At 37.6% G+C, this 22,247-nt stretch overlaps 1 long non-coding RNA gene across 1 annotated transcript; it reads right to left on the bottom strand.

The window, feature by feature from the left end:
* Positions 1–4,188: 4,188 nt before the first annotated feature.
* LOC122889480 lies at positions 4,189–22,176 on the bottom strand. The gene is made up of 5 exons (XR_006380918.1): positions 22,012–22,176; positions 20,175–20,310; positions 11,076–11,175; positions 4,833–5,051; positions 4,189–4,222 (listed from the first exon to the last, which is right to left on the bottom strand). It is a non-coding gene; the product is annotated as an uncharacterized LOC122889480 (long non-coding RNA).
* Between the last annotated feature and the right edge of the window lie 71 nt (positions 22,177–22,247).

Genomic DNA, 22,247 nt, shown 5'->3' with positions numbered 1-22,247 from the left:
ATATCTATATATCTATATATATGTAGATATATATATCTATATATCTATAGATATGTAGATATAGATATATAGATAAAGATATATATACACACACAATGGAATGCTATGCAGCCATCAAAACCCCCAAAATCTTACCATTTGCAACAATGTGGATGGAACTGGAGGGTATTATGCTAAGTAAAATAAGCCAATCAGAGAAAGACAATTATCATATAGTCTCAAGGATATGAGGAATTTGAGAAACAAGGCAGAGGATCATAGGAGAAAGGAGGGAAAAATGAAACAAGATGAAGGCAGAGAGGGAGACAAACCATAAGAGACTCTTAATCTCAGGAAACAAATTGAGGGTTGCTGTAAGAAAGGGGGTGGTAGGGATGGGGTGGCTGGGTGATGGACATTGGGGAGTTTATGTACTATGGTGAGTGCTGTGAATTGTGCAAGACTGACGAATCACAGTCCTGTACTCCTGAAACAAATAATACACTATAAGTTAATGAAAAAAATTTTTAAATTAAAAAAAAGATACTATATGGTGTCATGTGCATCCAAAATGAAAAACTAAAGAGATTGGAAAAGTCCTGACCAAAGGCCAAAATTTCAACATGAAGCTGACTGTTAAAGGGCACTTCGATATTTGCTAAATTAATTTAAAACATATATAGTTTTCATATACTCTCCTTCAGACTCTTTGGGTTGAAAGGTACTTTGGGGACAGGTGGAAAACAATTGCATCCTGAAGCCTCGTTGATGCGATTAATGTTGATTCTCTAAAGGGCAAGAAATCTTGGTTATGGACCAGGATGTCCCAATGACCAGGAGACGAGGGCTGAAGTATTTAGAGCTGCAGAGTCTTACTACCTACAGCTTAACATTGCAAGGGGTTCGAGATTTTAAAAAAAAAAAAAAAGTGTGTGTGTGTTTGTGGAGAGAGAGAAAGAGAGATATTGAGAAAGGAGACAGAAAATGTGTGAAGATGTTAATTACTGAATGTCCACGAATGCCATGAGGGTGTTCATTTTACTTCTTCAGTTTCCCTACAGATTGGAAGATTTTCAGAATGATCAGTCTCCTACAACATTACGATGTACTCTATAGGAGACATTCCTAAAACATGCAGGATGAATAAAAATTTTTTTCAAAAGAAAACAGTATGAATTTCATAGAAACAGCTCCAGATAAAAGTGATTAAATGGTCCGATCATTTTATATGCATCAAGTGTACCATACAGTGATGCACAGCATTTCCACTGTCCCGGGGACACATACCAAGTAGCCTTTGCACAGCCTCACCTTCCTCTAGTGGTGTGGCCTGAATCCATGATCTCGAATCTCAATTGAACCTTGGGTGTTGCTCAGAAGAAATCAATCACTGTCTTTCATCAGTCCCCAGTGTCTCCAGTTCTGCAAAAAGGGCATTTCCGACATTCACTACCCTCACATGTTCCATTACTCTCTTAGCAGACAAGCTTATTTCCAACTTCAAAGGAAAACAGAAATCTCAGTTGGGAAATCGCTCACCTGTGTGCTGCCAAACTAGAAAATCTGCACCTGCTGTGTGGTAGATGCTGCCATTTGGCTGGTCTAACTGCCATTCCCAAGTCCCACGTCCCTTGACTTCTCCCACCATGAGGATCAGAGCTTTCTCAGTGCACCACACGGTGCTGGCCAATCAGACCGAAGCAGAAGGCCACCTGACGACTTCTGGCAACATCTCCTGATTAAAGGACAAAGCGTAGCCCACACCACCTCCTCCTCCTTTTCCTGCCTTGATCAGGGCATGAGGGGAAAAGGCCAAGATAGCTGCGGTGATGTCAACCCCTGAGTGCCGACATCATTGATACAGACAGAGGCCATGCCAGCATTGCTTACCTTAAATTTGTCACGTGAAAAAAAAAGAAACCTCTGCTTGAATGAGGCACTACTAGTGGCCAGGTTTCTGTCATTCGAATTGAAAGCATTCCTAACTGACAAGGAGCTCAGTTTTCTGCCGCCCCCCCCACCACCCCCCGATCTTGTTCCTTCTTCCTAGAGGTCTCTGTGGACAGCATTCCCCCTCAATACCTTCAACCTTTCTCTCTCCACAAATTGTTCCACATCACTGGTGTTTAACACACTCAAGTCTATTCCATATTAAATACTAAAATGAAACTGTCCCCCACTCTCCCATCTTCCCCTAGCAACTGCTTTATCTTAGCCTTCCTTTCACTCAACATTCTTCTTAAAAGAGCTGTGTACACTCACTATCTCCCACTTCTTTCATAGTCATTCCTCAACTGGCCCCATCTGGATTCCCCCTGCTGCTTGACATTAAGTATTTCTGTCAAGGTCACCAACAACATCCTCACTGCAAACTCCAATGGGAATTTTTCGGTTTTTATCTTATTTGACCCCCTTGTAATATTTGACACCATGACCATTCAATCCTTTCGGAAATACTTTCTTTCCTTGAATTTTTAAGTGTTCTGGCCTGGTTTTTCTTGCCTGTCTGGCAGATCCCTGTAGGCCTATTTTAAAGGATCCTCCTTTGTAAATCTCCTGCATGTTGATATGAAATGAGCAGAGATGGCTGCCTCCTCAGTCCTTCTCTCCGCGACAGCACGGTTGTCTTGAAAAGTCCCACAGACTCCCCTGAACCTGCTTCTTGCCCCACAGTCCTCCTCTGTAAGTGGCACCACCATCCAACCAGGGTCCAAGCCAGAACCATCCTTCCTGTTCCTCTCTCCCTTATTGCTCAAATCCAGCTAATCATTAAGCCCTGGAAATTCCGTCCCCTCAAGGTCCATGATGGGCCCATTCTGCTTAGTCCTGCTAATCTTATCCCAGGTTGGGCCTCTCCTGGCATCCGTTTCCAAACACCTCTCCCCCGGCTAACCCGTTCTCTGTGCTGCAGCTCAAGGGAACTTCTTTTAGTTGCTCCCAAACTGCCAACCTCTCTTTTACCTTTGGGATTTCCTGCGTGCTATCTCCTCTGGCCAGAATTTTTTCCCCCAAGGCTAAGTATTGCTACTCAGAGTCTTTGGATTCTGTTGAAGAGGCCACTGTCTTGATATGCAGAGACCAGGCTGGGTGCTCCTGCTGTGTTTCCACAATATTCTACACCCCTTGCCATCACTGCGCTTTCTTTTGTTCCAGGAGGACACATTAGATCTCTAGTGACACGTCTCCCCGAACAGATTGCTCAATTAGATTGTAATGCCAGGATTTTCATTTTATCTACACCAAGACAGCAATTCCTTTTCAAACAGCATTGGCATTCATCAAAAACTGTGGGTTAAATCCCTGGAATATTAAACATCCCCATTTAGTCTGAAGGGTCATTTACCCTACAGTGAAAAAGGGACATAAATGCTGAAGCAATCATTTTGACAGTCACCGAAAATATTATTGGGATGGATATATCCTACCTTTAAAAGTAAGGAGTGACCCTCTGTCATCCCTGAAGTATATAAATTGTTTACTGTCTATTGCAATAAAAATTCCAAGAAGGAAATAAACAGAGAATATATGAACAACTAACTAAATCTATATGGATTGCCCATGATGAAGAGCGTGCCAAATGCTTTCAACAGCTTGGACATGACATCGAAGTATAAAATCTAATTAAACAAAATCTAATCGATTCAGTTAATTTCATCATCAGAGAAGCAGAGGCCAACAAGACCAAAACAATTTAAAAATAAGACCCTTATGCAACAGTATTACAAATAAATTCAGAATTAACAATGTGACATTATTGAAACATCCGGATTATTGCCAGGATTTACTGCAATTAGTTTTCTCTACTTAATATGCATGTGCTTCAGATTATAAAACCAAGAGGTTCATTTGTTAAGATGAAGCAAAACATAGACTGACAAACTTTTCACACTTTTCCAACAATCTAACTGCCAACAGAATATAACTTAATATACAAAATTCAGTCCAGATAACTTTTAGAGGACCTGCCAATTCCTTGATTCTAAGGAGAAAATAATTTTTTTTCTGTTACACAAGCTATGTTCAGAAAATATAAGACCAAACAACCATACCGTCATATTTATTGCTGAAAGCAAAATGTAGGGGCCCCTGGGTAGCTCAATTATTAAGCGTCTGCCTTTGGCTCAGGTCATGATCCCAGGGTCCTGGCATCAAGCCCCACATCGGGCTTCCTGATCAGCAGGGAGCCTGCTTCTCCCTCTCACACTGCCCCCTGCTTGTATTTCCTCTCTCACTGTCTCTCTCTCTGTCAAATAAAAACAAAATATATTTCAGTACAATAATGTAACCTTCCAAGAGAAAAGGCTGTCTATATGTATACCAACATAGACAACACCAAAGAAAAAAGATAAAGGCCAAAAGTTCAAGAAAAAATTACCAATTTTCTCTTTTATCTATGATGTTTTGATCATTAAGATTATTTGATCTTAAAATACAAATACCAATTGCATTTGGCTGGCAAAAACTGTTATCAATATAACCCTTCAAAAAAAAAATATATATATACACATATAAAACCCTTCAAGTTCCATATTCACCTGCTTAAGGATTTAAGATCTTTCCCTAAAACCATTATACTATTTGCAGCTAGGACTTCATATGCCTCTATATACTTTGATCTCTATTATTAAATTTTAAGCTCCCTGAATGCAGGCTCTGAGTCTTATGTAGCATTGATGTGTTAAACCCCATACAAAATTGAGATTTACAAAATAAGTGAAGTTTATTTCATCTGAAATATCTGAAAGGAAAACCAATGAATAAATCCCACATCTCATATCATGGTCCCCTAGCTCTTCGAATCCGCACTGGTCACCCTGGGCGCCTGCCTCCCAGCAACTTTCTGCTGCCCATACCTGCGTGACATCCCTTTTCCGGTCAAAGATTCCACTCCTCCGGCCACAGGAGTTGGCACAGGAACCCAGCTTGGCTCATCCAAAGGGCCTTCTGGACCTTAGAAGAAACCAATTCTGGGAGAAAGGAGCCCTTTTCCTTTATGATCTCAGAATAGCTTGGCTCCAAGCCTTGGAGTTGTCAAGCACTTCTTCTCCAGCTTCCCAAAGAAAGCGGTCTTCCTACTCAACACATGAAAGCAGAGGGAAAAAAGTGAGAGGCCAGGTGAGCCCACACCCCTAAACCTTGTGGCACCTTAACTCTTCTCAAGATTAGATTATAAGAGCCCGTAAATTCCCTTGACTTACTTTCACTAACTCTTGTAAGGCTTCCATCACTAGAAGCCAGAGTTCTAACTAGAGCAGACACAGATTTGTATTACTATAAGGATTCTTGGAATTTATGGAGTCCAAAATCCTCACATTAAGTATTAGGAAGATGGATTAGTTAGAGAGGTTAAGTACCTTGCCTGATCACAATGAATTTGTAAGGACTTTGGAAACTGTGGCACTCTCCAGGTTGGATCACTCACTCACTCTCACACCAACGTTCCCCAGTACCGCAGCTAGGGTGCAGGGAGGTGGCCCAAGTTCTTGGCAAGCAGAGGCATCAAGCCAGGATTTGGATGAGAAATGAGCATGCTCAGAGTCTGTCTCTTTGGGGGAGCATGGTGGTATGGCCAAGCAATTCCTCTGACACTACAAAGGTCAACTCTCTGGTATATAGCATCCTGCCTGCCTGGTACAATCCTGGCTCCCAGAACCACTGTTTTTCTTTTTAATTGAAGTACAGTTGACATATCATATTAAATTAGTTTCAAGCGTACAACAGTGATTCAACAATTCCATACATTATGAAATACTCACCACGATCAGTGAATTTGAATATTATTGACTATATTCCTTCCCTATGCTGTAATTTTCATCCCTGTAACTTCCTTACTTTATAACTGGTAAATTTGTACCTCTTAATCTCCTTTGCCCATGTCACTCATCTCTCCCTTCCCCTTTGGCAACTACCAATTTGTTCTCTATACTTATAAGTTTGTTTCTCTCTTTTGTTGTTGTTTATTTGGTCATTTGTTTGTTTAAGATTCCACATATAAGTGAAGTCATATGGTAGATGTCGTGGCCTGGCCCATTTCACGTAGCATAATACCATCTAGCCCCACCATGTTGTCATGGATGCCAAGATTCCATTCTTTTTTAAGGCTGAGTAATAGTCTATTGTGTATATTTACTGCCTCTTTTTCAAATATTCATCAATCACTTGGAACCACAGTCTTTTGATTGATTGTTCTGTTTTCTTTGTCTGTTTCTGACCGAGTGAGATCCAAAACTAGTTCTATGGCTCTCCCAAGATTCCGGGAGCTACTAAGAACCTTCAATAAATCTCTTTCTGCTCCAATGAGCTAGAATTCTGTTTGAAACCAAGAACCTTGACCTAAACAAAATTTGGTACTTGGACATGCAGTGCTGTAATCTCGCATGTGGAACCAGATTGCTGAAGATGGACTTTGAGCTGAGAAGGCACAGATACTGAAAGCAGAAAGCCGGGAACTTTCATATGTGTGATATAAAATGTTGTCAAAATGTCCCATAGTGTACCTCGGAAAGTACACTACATTATGTGCTTCTTTCCATTAGAGGAGTAAAAAAAAAGAAAAAATTGACATGGAAGGAAGACACTTCATAGCAGTCCCCAGTATTCCTAAACTCCTTCCCAAATTTACTACCATTCTGACATGGTTTTTGGCTGCCCCAGAAACTACAAAAAAACCCAGTGTGTTAAACACAGGGGATTTTCTTTTCTCACACTTGAAGATTCAATAACACTGAAGAGAGAGTCAGTCCATGCAGTTTATACATTCAAAATCAGAACCCCAAATCATCAATTAAACAGTTAAATGATGAGTAGAGGCTAAGAAGAGAGGGGAGGATGTCCCATTCCATAGAAATATCTCATTGAGATCACACGGTATTTCACTCACATCTATTGCTTTGCGGCTTAAACCGTCCTCCCACCTCCTTTTTCTCCCCATCCCCTTCCCTTCCTATCCCTTTCTCCCTCTGTCGTTCTTTTATAACCTATGACCCTATGGCTATTTGGGCAGGCAGTATTCATTATTCTCCTCGGAGAAGAGAAGAGACTGGCTTTGGAAAGCTGTGTAAGGTTTTCAACATTAAAAATCATGTGGCAAGACTCAGTGTTAATTGGAAGTTGGAGCAGATCTAGGTTTCCTGAGGCCTGAAGTTCTGACAATTTGTGGAAACTTTGTTAAGAAGAATCATAAACATTAAAAATACAAAATCAGATAGGAAAGTGGATGAGAAAAAAAATTGCAACCAATTATAAATTCTATGAAGTTGACAAATCCACAAATATCACAGAATCCAGCAAAACAGCATAACATTTTAATAAACTTCCCAGCAGCCTTCTCCAATATGCTACCCCTCTAGGCTGCATATTCTGCTTATCTCTTCAAATGCAAATAATTCTTAAAATATACTTTTCTATAGAGAAAGTAAGATTTTTCAGTCAGTTCTCAGCACAGCGGGTTGAAATGTATTCTTTGTCATGGACAGTTTTTAAAAATGCTTTGAGCTTCACCACTCATTTATTGCATGTAAGCTTAAGTTGGGGAAGAAGTTTCTACCATTCATGAGCCCTAACATTTCAGGGCATTTCAATTTTCTTGTGCAAGTTAATCTTAAATACTTTACGACAACCTTCCTTCAGTTGATGATTCACTGTAGCGGGGTAAGTTTTATGCTATTTTGTGGATTTGTGCAAGATTAACAAAATCAACTTGTGCAAGATTAACAAGATTAACTTGTGCAAGTTAATCTTAAATATTTTATGACAACCTTCCTTCAGTTGATGATTCACTGTAGCGGGGTAAGTTTTAGGCTATTTTGTAGATTTCAGTATTTTCTGTCAAATCATCAAGGAAGTTAAATCTTTCTCCAATGTGTTCATATAATTTATTACTCTTCATTAATTGGATTCAATTTATCCTTTTCTATTTGAAATTTATCTTTCTTAATGAATTACTGCTTTTGATGTGGTCTGAAGATTTGTTACAATTTACTTCTTGATAGAAAAATATCTATTGCTCTCATGTAGAAATACACAAAAAACGGTTTTACCTTGGGATGTTATTATAAAATAATTTAATATGCTTCATTGTCGACTATAGTCCTGACAGGGGAGAACTTCTAGTTTTGACCGGATGCCAAGGAGAATGGAAACGCCTGCTTACATGCCTAATGAATTTTGTGTTTAATAAATTGTTACACGCCTAATGATAGGACAAATTTTCCACGTATGGATTGGCTTCTGAGTGCACATTTTTCAATTTTTTAGAAGATTTTACTTATTTATTTGACACAGTAAAAGAAGGAACATAAGCAGGGGGAGTAGGAGAGGGAGAACCTGAGCAGGGAGCCCCACATGGGGCTCGATCCCAAGACCCTGGGATCATGACCTGAGCCGAAGGCAAACGCTTAACTGACTAAGTCACCCAGGCTCCCCTGGCTGCACATCTTTTAAAAATGTTTCTCCTCCACTGCCCATAGACTTCTGGTGCTTGGGACTAAAGGTTGTTCATATGGCATCCAAACTTCCGGCCCCGTCTTCAATATCATGAAATTAGGTGAGCTGGTGTGGTTGAGGTAGACATACTCCTATAGTGGCCTAGCCAAGAAGGCTGACAATAACACACAGAACAGCCTAGGAGGCACATAAATACATCTGGAAAATGTTGGCAAAAGGGTAGTTAAGGTAGAAAGAGATAATAGTCTTGCAGACAAAATATCTTACTCCTATCAAATTTACAAAAATATCTGACTGTGTGAGCCCAATAGTAGAGCCTTGGAAGAGGCTCAGATAAGTGAGGGGCCCTGGAGGTGAAGCTTCATTAGCGTTATGGTGAATACGCCTCTGCTATTTCCATAACGTGTTTCTCGTTTTAATTTATATCCACTTTTATTGAACTAGAACAGACACATAACATTGTGTAAGTTTAAGGTGAGTAATATGATGATTTCATGTTTGTATATATTGTGAAGTGTTTGCCACAATAAGGTTAGTTAGCACATGGTTGACCTCACATAATTACCATTTTGTTTTTATGGTGAGAAAATTAAAGCTCTACTTTCATAGCAACTTTGGGGTATACAATGCAGTATTGTTAGCTATTGTCACCATGCTATACATTGGCCCCCTGGAATTTATTCATACCGTAACTGAAAGTTTGCAGCCTTTGACCAACATCTCCCCATTTCCCCTGCACAATCACCATTCTATTCTGTTTCTGGGAGTTCGATGTTTTTAGATTTCACATATAAGTCTTTGTCTTTCTCAATCTGAATTACTTCACTTAGTATAATGCCCTCAAGGTCCATTCATGGTGTTTCAAGTGGCAGGATTTCCTTCTTTTTTATGGAGGAATAATAATTAATTGTGTAGATATACCATATTTTTTTTTAAGATTTTTTATTTATTTATTTGACAGAGAGAGAGAGATCACAAGTAGGCAGAGAGGCAGGCAGAGAGAGAGGAGGAAGCAGGCTCCCTGCTAAGCAGAGAGCCCGATGTGGGACTCGATCCCAGGACGCTGAGATCATGACCTGAGCCGAAGGCAGCGGCTTAACCCACTGAGCCACCCAGGCGCCCCGATATACCATATTTTCTTTATCCATTCATCTGTTGATGGGCACTTAGAGTGTTTCTATGTCAAGGCTACTGTAGATAATGCTGCAATGAACATGGTGGGGAGTGTAGATATCTCTTTGAGAGAGGGATTTTATTTTGGAATATATCCCTATAAGTGGGATTACTGGATCAGGGGTAGTTCTTGTTTTAATTTTTTGAGGAGCATCCACACTACTTTCTAGAGTGGCTGCACCAATTTACATTCCTACCAACATTGCACATTGTTTCTCTGTATCATTTGTTATTTGCTATCTCCTGTCATTTTGATAATATCCATTCTAACAGGTATGAGGTAATATCTCATTGTGGTTTTGATTTGCATTTCCCTGATGTTAGTGATGTTGAGCACTTTTTCGTATTTTTATCAGCTATTAATGTGTCATCTTTGGGAAAATGTCTTTTCAAGTCCTCTGCCCATTTTTTCCATTGGATTGTTTGGGTTTTCTTTTCTATTGAGTTGTAGGAAGTTCCTTATATATTTGGATTAGTATCCCCTCATCAGATAGATGGCTTGCAAATATCTTCCCCCATTCCATAGGTTGCCTTCTTATTTTGTTAATCATTTCTTTGCCATGCAGAAATTTTTTAGCTTAATGTAGTCCAACTTATTGATTTTGGCTTTGTTTTAATTTTAAGATGTAAGTCTTGCATAGTCAAAATTCAATTCTCCTTCCATTTTTAAATGTTGGTAGAGAAAGAGCAACAAAGTGGAAACAGAACAGAACTTTTCCCCATGACATGAACATTTCTAGAAAATTCTACTTCTCTTCCTGGGACCCAAAGGAGGGTTCTTACTTTCTCTCCTTCTACCCACTTCTCTTAGCCTCAATTTCTCACTGTGTGAAACGTAGGAATTCAAAGATTTCCAAATGTTATGTCCCAATGAATGAATGAGCTCACTGAGTTATCAGAACTGAAGCCTCGAGAGGCCTGGTGCTATGATCATGGCAGGTCCGAATCATTTATGAGGGGAAAGCAAAAGCAATGTAGGAAAGAAATCCTGTGTGCCTGGGACGTGGCACAGCACAGCCCACCCTGAGACCTGTTTAGAGGGCACTAAGAAAGACACTATTCTGGGAAAATGGATTCCTAATATGGGGGTAATGGAACACAGGATTGGGGTGATGACATGAGCAGAGTAAACCCAAAATAAACTTTACCAGGTTGCTCTGTTTGGGACTATTCTCTAAATCCATCATTTACCATACACATAATGGACATACATACATAGTCATACTTAATGTCAAGATGTTTTAAAATTTTTGATAAACTTGAAATAAATATTATGAAAAAGAGTATATATAAACAACAAATGTTTAAAGGTATCCAAATCTTGAAAGGCAAAAGGGCTATAAACATGGCATGACCCTGGGCATACACTGCCAAGTTCAGAAGGGCCAACTAATGAATATTATAATTGATGAACTGATGACAGTGATAGGAAAGTGAGGGATTCTTACAGCTATAACTGTAAAAATATGCCTACTTACCCATTCTAGTCCCTGCTTGTGCAATATCTCCTGAAAATATTTCCACGACTGCCCTCTGTTTATGATGTACTGGAAGTCAAAGGACTACTTCTCAAGGACCCTATTAACAAAGTGTAGAAATTAACAAATGCATACCTCAAAATATGACACAAGCCTGTATTTGCATACCATGAAAGAAGATATTTTCCTGGATCCTGTAATTATCTCTTATTTGTATGATCACTACAAAGAATTTATTATTACAGGTTTTCCCAATTATACCATGCATGGTAACAAAAATAAACACCTCATAAAGTGATAACACTATTAGTCGTTCATAAATTAATAACAATAAATTTTATCTGAGGAATACAACTCAACACATGTTATTAATAGCTTGAAAGAATCACTAAAATTGGCTTTGTAAAATCCTTTTTTTCCCCATTTTCCCTCTTTTATTTGACTTATGCCTACCATTTTCTTCATATGACAGATGATTTTAAATGATATGTATATCATGGGGATAAATCAATTTCTCTTAAAAAATATCCACATCCTATATGATGTATAGCTATTGGATAGTTTATTATAGAATGAGTCATGTATCCTAGTTTGAAGCAGAATTCAAGTACAGAAATACATAATTAACAATGTTAATTGTTACAATTGTTACAATGTTAAGGATTTAGCAACCACCTTCTTTGAAAGGTTGGTCATTTGGAAGGTCACTAGAAAGGGTGGAAGTTTAAGGTCTAGTTCTGCCTGTTTTTCTAAAGACCTGCTTGTCCTTCATTAAGTCAATTCATTTCCTCATAACTTAATTTTCCTTTTTAGTAAAATGCAGATCCTATCAGCTTCTGAACTGCTTCATAGAGCTACTATGATGAAACAATATGGCATCAGATGTGAAACATTTTAAGGACAAATACAAGACACAATTATTTTAATGACCAATAATTAAACTAAACTACTTTTCCCATTATGTTTACTGTCAATTTCTCAGTCTAAAGCCAACTTAATGCATCTATTATTTGATAATCTAATTATGTGACTCAATTGAGCTTCATGGAAACACCATGAAAAATAGACACAGGCACTGTTTTCTTTCTATTTATTTATTTAAATAAACAAATAATGTATTTTTATCCCCAGGGGTACAGGTCTGTGAATCGCCAGGTTTACACATTTCACAGCACTCATCATAGCACATACCATCCCCAATGTCCATATCCCCACCCCCCTCTCCCGACCCTTCTCCCCCCAGCAACCCTCAGTCTGTTTTTTGAGATTGAGTCTTTTATGGTATGTCTCCCTCCCAATCCTATCTTCTTTCATTTTTTCTTTTCCTACCCCCAAGCCCCCCACATTGCATCTCCACTTCCTCATATCAGGGAGATCATATGATAGTTGTCTTTCTCCAATTAACTTATTTCGCTAAGCATAATACCCTCTAGTTCCATCCACATCATCGCAAATGGCAAGATTTCATTTTCCTTTGATGGCTGCATAGTATTCCATTGTATATATATATACCACATCTTCTTGATCCATTCATCTGTTGATGGACATCTAGGTTCTTTCCATAGTTTGGCTATTGCGGACACTGCTGCTATAAACATTCAGGTACACGTGCCCCTTCGCAGCACCACGTTTGTATCTTTAGGATATATACTCAGTAGTGCAATCGCTGGGTCATAGGGTAGCTCTATTTTCAGTTTTTTAAGGAACCTCCACACTGTTTTCCAGAGTGGTTGCACCAGCTTGCATTCCCACCAACAGTATAGGAGGGTTCCCCTCTCTCCGCATCCTTGCCAGCATCTGTCATTTCTTGACTTGTTAATTTTAGCCATTCTAATTGGTGTGAGGTGGTATCTCATTGTGGTTTTGATTTGTATTTCCCTGATGCCGAGTGATGTGGAGCATTACAGGTAATGTTCTCAAGCATCCTTTAATACAAACACCTTACAAACCACAGACTAAAAGTTGGCTTTCAGATGGTAGCTCCACTTGTGTTGAGCAGAGATAGCATCATGTATAGAGGAGCTGAGTTATTCTGTTGTACTCTGGAAACTAATGTAACATTATATGTCAACTATACTCAAAAAAAAATTAACAAAAATGAATTTTTAAAAGTTTTAAAGTTGGCTTTCACAATAAACTTTCAGTTTAGGTTCTATATTCACTAATTCTAATTCAGTGAATTAAATATAGCAATTAAACCCTAGCCACTTATAGAGTACATATTTCTCTGTAGAGTGAAATTTCTACAATTTGACACTGCTTCCTGTTTCAGGGTTTTATCAAGCATCTAAAATTTCTCATATAATTCTAAATAACCCCTAACTTTAAATCCTCGCCTTACCACACACTAGTCTACAAAATAAAACACAAGAGTTCTTGGCGTTTAGGGTTGGGGTAGGGAGCTTTATAAAATGAAATGAATAACAGACTGCAAAGATTCTGAAACCAAGAATTCTCTAAAAAGTTTGTCAAAATAAAATATTTGGTCAATATCTTGTTGAGATATTTTATATAAAAGAGAAAATTCCTAAATAGAAAAGAGTGTCAATAGATTATGACACAGAAAACTGAGCTACTTTATTTTAACATATCTGGGATTATAAGTAATAATACTGTTTTTCTCTTTTAAAAATTTAATACATTATCTGTTTTTATGTTATTTGAGCTGAAATAATTCAGTTACAAAGGTTGTGGATCTTTCTCAATGATTCTACACTAAAACGAAACTCTTAGTCTTAGAGGTTAAAAGTTCAGAAGCTAGAACTGGGCTGTAGGGAGTTCAGAATCTGGCCCTGCCCCTCATTGGCTATGTGCCTACAGACAAATTATTCCATCTCTCTGTGTCTCAGTTTCCTCACTTACAAAATAGAAATACTAATAGATCTACCTAAAAGGGTTGTGATGAGAGCTGAATAAAAACCCAAGCAGAGCACTTGGAACAGTGCCTGGTACGTACTTCCTACATTGCCATTGTTTCCCAAACACGTTCCCATCTTTTATTAATGCTTAGTAAGTGAAAGCAATTACTATGTACCAAAATAACTACAAATAATCGAGAATAGTAATATGGTCAAACCTTTGTGAGTGTAACTTTCAGAGGTAAAATGTCCTAAGAAATTATTCAAAGAATTAAACTTATAAATAGAAAATATATATAAGGCACACCTATGAGAGTGTTGCTGGGACTAAATATATGAATAGGGAAAGAAAGTAACTAAATAAGGTCAAATTAATCATCCAGAATTTAATGAGATTTTGATCATACTTCATTTTGTTTAATGTGGCCATTCACATTTTAAAAAATAATCTCAAAATGCCTTGAATTAAATTAAATCAATGAAATTGATTTTTAATGTGTGGTTGTAATAGATTTTGACATACTTTGTATGTTGATTTTTATTTACTTATTCACTTATTCATTCTTTTTAAAAATTTTTTTATTTATTTTTAAAATTTCTTTTCAGTGTTCCAGAATTCATTGTTTATGTGCCATACCCAGTGCTCCATGCAATACGTGCCCTCCATAATACCCACTACCAGGCTCACCCAATCTTCCAGCCCCCTCCCCACCAAATCCCTCAGTTTGTTTCTCAGAGTTCACAGACTCTCATGGTTCATCTCCCCCTCTGATTTCTCCCAAATCACTTCTCCTCTCCATCTCCCAATGTCCTCTGTGTTATTCCTTATGCTCCACAAATAAGTGAAACCATAGGATAATTGACTGTCTCTGCTTGACTTATTTCACACAGCATAATCTCTTCCAGTCCCATCCATGTTGATACAAAGTTGGGTATTCATCCTTTCTGATGGAGACATAATACTCCACTGTATATATGGACCACATCTTCCTTATCCATTCGTCCGTTGAAGGGCATCTTGGTTCTTTCTACAGTTTGGCGACTCTGGCCATTGCTGCTATGAACACTGGGATACAGATGGCCCTTCTTTTCACTACATCTGTATCTTTGGGGTAAATACCCAAAATGCAATTGCAGGATCATAGGGTAGCTCTATTTTTAATTTCTAAGGAATCTCCACACTGCTCTCCAAAGTGGCTGCACCAACTTGCATTCCCACCAACAGAGTAAAAGGGTTCCCCTTTCTCCACATCCTCTCCGACAAATGCTGCTTACTGTCTTGTTGATTTTGGCCATTCTAACTGGTGTGAGGTGGTATCTCAGTGCGGTTTTGATTTGAATCTCCCTGATGGCTAGTGATGATGAACATTTTTCATGTGTCTGTTAGCTATTTGTATGTCTTCTTTGGAGAAGTGTCTGTTCATGTCTTCTGCCCATTTTTTGATGTGATTATCTGTTTTGTGTGTGTTGAGTTTGAGGAGTTCTTTATAGATCTTGGGTATCAGCCCTTTGTCTGTACTGTCATTTGAGAATATCTTCTTCCATTCCGTGGGTTGCCTCTTTGTTTTGTTGACTGTTTCCGTTGCTGTCCAGAAGCTTTTGATCTTGATCTTGATGAAGTCCCAAAAGTTCATTTCTGCTTTTGTTTCCTTTGCCTTTGGAGACATATCTTGAAAGAAGTTGCTGTGGCCGATGTCAGAGAGGTTACTGCCTATGTTCTCCTCTAGGGTTCTGATGGATTCCTGCCTCACATTGAGGTCTTTTATCCATTTCGAGTTTATCTTTGTGTATTGTATAAGTTTATCTTTGTGTATGTTATAAGAGAATGGTTGAGTTTCATTCTTCTACACATAGCTGTCCAATTTTTCCAGCACTATTTATTGAAGAGACTATCTCTTTTCCACTGTATATTTCCTGCTTTGTTGAAGATTATTTGACCATAAAGTTGAGGGTCCATATCTGGGCTTTCTACTCTGTTCCACTGGTTTATGTGTCTGTTTTTGTGCCAGTACCATGCTGTCTTGGTGATCACAGCTTTGTAGTAAAGCTTGAAATCAGGCAATGTGATGCCCCCAGTTTTGTTTTTCTTTTTCAACATTTCCTTAGCAATTCGGGGTCTCTTATGGTTCCATACAAATTTTAGGATTGTTTGCTCCAGCTCTTTGAAAAATGCTGGTGGAATTTTGATTGGAATGGCATTGGAAGTATAGATTGCTCTAGGCTGTATAGACATTTTAACAATTTTTATTCTTCCAATCCATGAGCATGGAATGGTGTTCCATCTTTTTGTGTCTTCTTTAATTTCTTTCATGAGTGTTCTGTAGTTCCTTGAGTACAGGTCCTTTACCTCTTTGGTTAGATGCATTCCCAGGTATCTTATGGTTCTTGGTGCTATAGTAAATGGAATCGATTCTCTAACTTCCCTTTCTATATTTTCACTGTTAGTATATAAGAAAGCAACTGATTTCTGTATGTTGATTTTGTATCCTGCCACATTACTGAATTGCTATATAAGTTCTAGTAGTTTGGGGTGGAGTCTTTTGGGTTTTCCATTCAAAGTATCATGTCATCTGTGAAGAGAGAGAGTTTGACTTCTTCTTTGTCAATTTGAATACCTTTCTCTTTGTTGTCTAACTGCTGTTGCTAGGACTTCTAATACTATGTTGGACAAGAGTGGCAAGAGTGGGCATCCTTGTCGTGTTCCTGATCTCAAAGGGAAGGCTGTCAGCTTTTCCCCACTGAGGATGATATTCGCTGTGGGTTTTTCATAGATAGATTTTATGAAGTTGAGGAATGTTCCCTCTATCCTTATATTTTGAATTGTTTTAATCAGGAACGGATGATGTATCTTGTCAAATGCTTTTTCTGCATCAACTGAGAGGACCATGTGGTTCCTCTCTCTTCTCTTATTGATTTGTTCTATCACACTGATAGATTTGCAAATGTTGAACAGACCACTATGCTTTGAAACTGAAGTCAACCCCCCAAAAAAAAAAGTTTGGAAGGAATTCAAACACCTGGAAGCTAAAGACCACCTTGCTTAAGAATGTTTGGATCAACCAGAAAATCAAAGAACTTAAACAATTCATGGAAACCAATGAGAATGAAGACAGTTTGTTACAAAACCTATGGGTTACAGTAAAGATGGTCCTAAGGGGGAAATACATAGCCATCCAAGCCTCCCTCAAAAAAACTGAAAAATCCAGAATACACCAGCTCTCTTTATATCTTAAAGTACTGGGGAATCAACAACAAATTAAGCCAACTCCACATACAAGAAGGGAAATAATCAAGATTAGAGCAAAGATCAATGAGATAGAAACCAGGGACACAGTAGAACACATCAACAAAACTAGAAGCTGGTTTTTTGAAAGAATCAGTAAGATCGATAAACCATTGGCCAAACTAATCCAAAAGAAAAGAGAAAGGACCCAATTAATAAAATTATGAATGAAAAGAGAGAGATCATGACTAATACCGAGGAAATAGAAACAATCATCAGAAATTATTATCAACAGTTATATGCCAGTAAATTAAGCAACCTACACAAAATGGATGCATTCCTGGAAACCTATAAACTTCCAAAACTGAATCAGAAAGAAACGGACAACCTGAATAGACCAATACGTAGTAACAAGATTGAGGCAGTGATCAAAAACCTCCCAACAAACAAGAGCCCAGGAACTGACGGATTCCCTGAGGAATTCTACCCAACTTTCAAAGAAGAAATAATACCTATTCTCCTGAAGCTGTTTCCAAAAAATAGAAACAGAAGGAAAACTTCCAGACTCTTTTTATGAAGCCAGCATTATCCTGATCCCCAAACCAGGCAAAGACCCCCACCAAAAAGAATTTCAGACCAGTATCCCTGATGAATATAGATGCCAAGATTCTCAACAAGATCCTAGCTAAGAGGGTCCAACAGTATGTTAAAAAGATTATCCACCATGACCAGGTGGGACTTACCCAAGGGATGCATAGTTGGTTCAACATTTATTCATTTATTTATTTATTACTTTTCATATTGTCTCCATGCCCCATTAGAGCCCAATGTAGGACTTGAACTCATGACCCTTAGATCAAAACCTGAGCTGAGATCAAGACTCATATGCTTAAGGGTGCCTGGGTGGCTCAGTCAGTTAAGCGTCTCCTTCAGGTCAGGTCCAAATCCCACCGTCAAGTCTAGTGTCAAGCACCCTGCTCAGCAGGGAAGTCAGCTTCTCCCTCTCCCTCCCCTGCTTATGCTCTCTCTCTCCCTCAAATAAATAAATATAATCTTTAAAAAAAAAAAAAGAGCCAAGTGCTTAACTGACTGAGCCATCCAGGCACCCCTGTGTTGATTTTTTAGCAAAAATAACTCCAAACCCCTGATTCCTTTTCTAGGAAATAACTAGAAATTTTCCAGCAAGAATGGACAAAATATTATTTGTTTTTACTGCTAAATAACAATATATGTTAAGTAGTTAAAAGTTAAAAATGTAAATACCCATAGCCCTCTAAAAACATTTTAAGAAAACCATATGTGTGATACTCAAGAGCCTAAACATAACATAAATATTAAAGGTGGAACAAGAAAGGAAAGGAATGGAATTGCGGCGAGTTTTGCCACAGGCATACAGAAAATTCAAATTAAATAAAAAGCATGTTTTAGAACTATTGACTATTTCTTTTAAATACACACTATCAAATAGTAGTGACCCAAAATTTATAACCCATTACAACTTAGCTAGATGGGTCTTTATAATACATAGTTTCATATGTAAGTGATTAAGAATATTCCAACCAATTCTTTAACATTGGAATAAGAAATCTTATATTTTACTTATTCTATTTATATTTATTTCAGCTTATGTTTCATATGTTTCTTCAAATTCTAAAATTTGAAGGTGAACCTCACTATAATTTTCCAAACTAGCATCTTCAAATATGAGTTCTACAGCAAAGGATATGATTTTTTAAAAAGTGAATGGGATAAAGAGGTACAAATTTACAGTTATGTTCACAGAGATGAAAGTACAACATAGGGAATGTAGTCCATAATGTTGAAATAATGTTGTACAGTGACCACATTTATGGTGGTGAGCACTGAGTAATGTCTAGAATCGCTGAATCACTATGTTGTACACCTGAAGCTAATATAACACTGTATGTCAGCTATACTTCAGCAATTAAAAATCTATAAATAAATAAACACAGTGAAAACAAGCATCATCACCAGATTCCAGCCAAATACTGTTTGGCTGGAATGATCTAGGCCTGTTGCTTGCTGGCTATCTCCATGATAAAAAAGGGAGGTTGACAAGTGTTCAAGGACCAAATGAATTTTTTTTTTCCTCCTAAAATCCAAATCCTTAAAAGAGAAGGAAAAGAAAAAAAATATTCATGAATTTACAGTGGATCAATTCCAACATTCCCTTTGTTGTTCTTGATCACAGTCACCTGTTTCAGATGTCAACAGCTACAGCTAAAGGGCCAGGGCAAGGCTAGCAAGTCATCCTGAATATAGCTTTAGCTTCAAACCACAACATTGGATTTGTTACAGCTTCAATGCCCTTATTTTCTAAACAGTCTAAAATTGAAGATTTCCACTTTGATACAATAATTACACGTACACACAAGTACTTTTACATTTCTTAGATACTAGAGTTGTGGAGGTTCTGTTGTCTCTGAAAGTTTTGTTATTAATTCAGTATATTATAGAAGGTCAAAGAATGTGGTCTATAAAATGTCTAGTTTCTGACACAGATTAAGGTGTCTTTGAGGATGCTTGGGAACAGGATGCATACTAGTCTCATGAGTGAGAATGTTCTGTCTGTAGCTATTAATTCAACTTTTATATTATCCCAATATTCTATATTCTTTTAATTGTTTATATAAGGGGCACCTGGGTGGCTCAGATAATTAAGCATCTGCCTTTAGTTCAGGTCATGATCCCGGGGTCCTGGAATCCAGTCCCGCATCAGGCTCCTTGCTCAGCGGGGAGCCTACTTCACCCTCTCCCTCTGCAGCTTCCCCTGCTTGGGCTTGTGTGTTCTCTCTGTCAAACAAATAAATAAAATCTTCAAAAAAAAAGGTAGAAATTCCCCCAAAACTAAACTACTAATACCCTACTGTTGACTGAAAGCCTTACCAATAACATATACAGCCAATTAACATATATTATATGTTACATGTCTAATATATTCTCAAAATAAAGATAAATATTATTAAGAAAATTATAAGAAATAGAACATCTGCTTACAGTATTGTACTGTATTCATCAAAAAAGAATCCATGTATAAGTGAACAAGGGCAGTTTAAACAGTGTTCAAAGGTCAACTGTAAAAGGAAGAAAGAGACATTTTGCTCCTTGATCCACACTGCTCCACATTCAATTCCTAAAAATTGAGAAGAAAAACAGGATCAATTGTTTTAATACAAAACCTGCTCAATACTTTTAATAAAAAGCTGTTTTTTAAAATGGACTAAAAAGTTAAAGAAAGGCAAATATTAGAAATTCCTTTAAAATGAGTAATAGCTTATTTTAACTTGCTATTCATTTATACCACATCACCAACAAAATCACCATAGGCTTCTGAGAACATCCTTGTGAAATGGAATGATCTTTATTTGCCTCACCAAGTTTCAGGAAAGATGGGCTAATTACAGTTTAATACCATTCATATTTTGATGTTATAAATGCAGTTGAGTGCTATTTTATACATATCTATGTCCATTAAGTATAATCTCTCTCTGAACTAAACAACATCTAAAACACTACTCTGGCTGAAGAAATTGTGGTCTGAGAATAAAGTGGGTGTTAATAAGAATTGATCTAGGCAAGGAGATGCATATCAGTGGATAAATAACATACATGCTCGCATTATTTGGTAAATGTAATAGACGTATAGTTTTTTGCAAACAACGGAATTTTCAAGAGAAGCAAAAATCTTGGTTACTATCTTCATGTCACTGAGAGCACTCTGAAAGTTTCATACTAACCTATTTAACAATATTATGCAACAAATACAAAGAAACTCTTTAAATTCTCAGAACAAAGATTCTAGAAATATGACAGTGTTATCACACTTTTATCTTTAGCATTTATTTGACCAAACGAAACATCTTGTTCCTGGGAGCATGGACTTATTACAAGAGAAAGGAATCAGAAGACTGGGAGACCCAGATTTAATTCCCCAGTTTAGCTGTCTTCTCAGGCAAGCTGCTCAACCTCTCGGTCTCCCTTTCCTCTTGTGCAACCTGAGTAAGATAACTACTTGGGGAAGAGAGTTGCAAAGATTATACCTCTGAAGAGCCTACCTCATACACTAGCAATAGTAAACCCTAGTTGGGGCTCCATTAATTTCCCTCCTCTTTTCCCAAATGACCATTCAAAAACCCTCTGCATTTCGAACTGAATCTCTAGCTGCAAACCATTCAAAGTGAAAAACATTATAGCTGATTCATGTTCTAAAATCTGAAATGGGTCTTTAAAAGCCCCTCATATCTAAATGATCTGAAGCAATATTATTTCAATAAGTTCCATAAAGTTCTCTTAAAATTTGTTATATTTTATGACCCAATTAGCTATGTCTTTAAATATATATACAAGTGCTGGTTTAAAATCAAGATGCTGGTCAAACAGAAATGTAGCTGAACCCCTTAATTCAGGCATATAATGTAACAAAACTGCCTGCAGTACAATAAAGTCAGCAAAGTAAACACTGGAAGGAGATAGTCGGCCTTGTTGTCTCTGTTAAACATGTCAAAGTGCTACATCTGAAAATATTTGAAAAATCTGCCTATTTTCCATCTGTTATATTTCTCAGAGGATGACTGAAAGTTCATGTGAAAGTTCACTGTAAGTTCAAATATGTCATATGAGGTCATTTGCAGGGTAAAGGTTCACTGGGAGTTTATTATTATTTTTTTTAAAGACTGAAGGGGAAAAAGAATAAATAGACTAATTGAAGCTACTTTATATTGCATTATGACCACTGTGTTTTTAAGCACATTAGTAGAAAGTATAAATTTTAAAAGGCCATGTGCGTGCTCAATGGCAGTAACAATAATTATAAGGAAAGTGCCTAAGATACTACCCTTGGGATTCTTCTTAGAGAAGAGGCTGTAGATCAGTTTTTGTTGTTCTACATATCATTTTAAGTACAACAGTTGCTATATTTTACATTGTATTGAATAATTTATTTAAACCACATATTTTAAAATAGTTCACAGGGGTGCCTGGGTAGCTCAGTCAGTTAACCATCTGCCTTTGGCTCAGGTCACGATCCTAGGGTCCTGGGATGGAGTGCCGCATCCAGCTCTCTGTACAGTG

The sequence above is a fragment of the Neovison vison genome, chromosome 11 (assembly GCF_020171115.1).
Source record: "Neovison vison isolate M4711 chromosome 11, ASM_NN_V1, whole genome shotgun sequence".
In the NCBI taxonomy this organism is placed as follows: Eukaryota; Metazoa; Chordata; class Mammalia; order Carnivora; family Mustelidae; genus Neogale; species Neogale vison.
The sequence above is the reverse complement of the archived record's forward strand: the minus strand, read 5'-3'. Positions and strand labels throughout refer to the sequence as shown.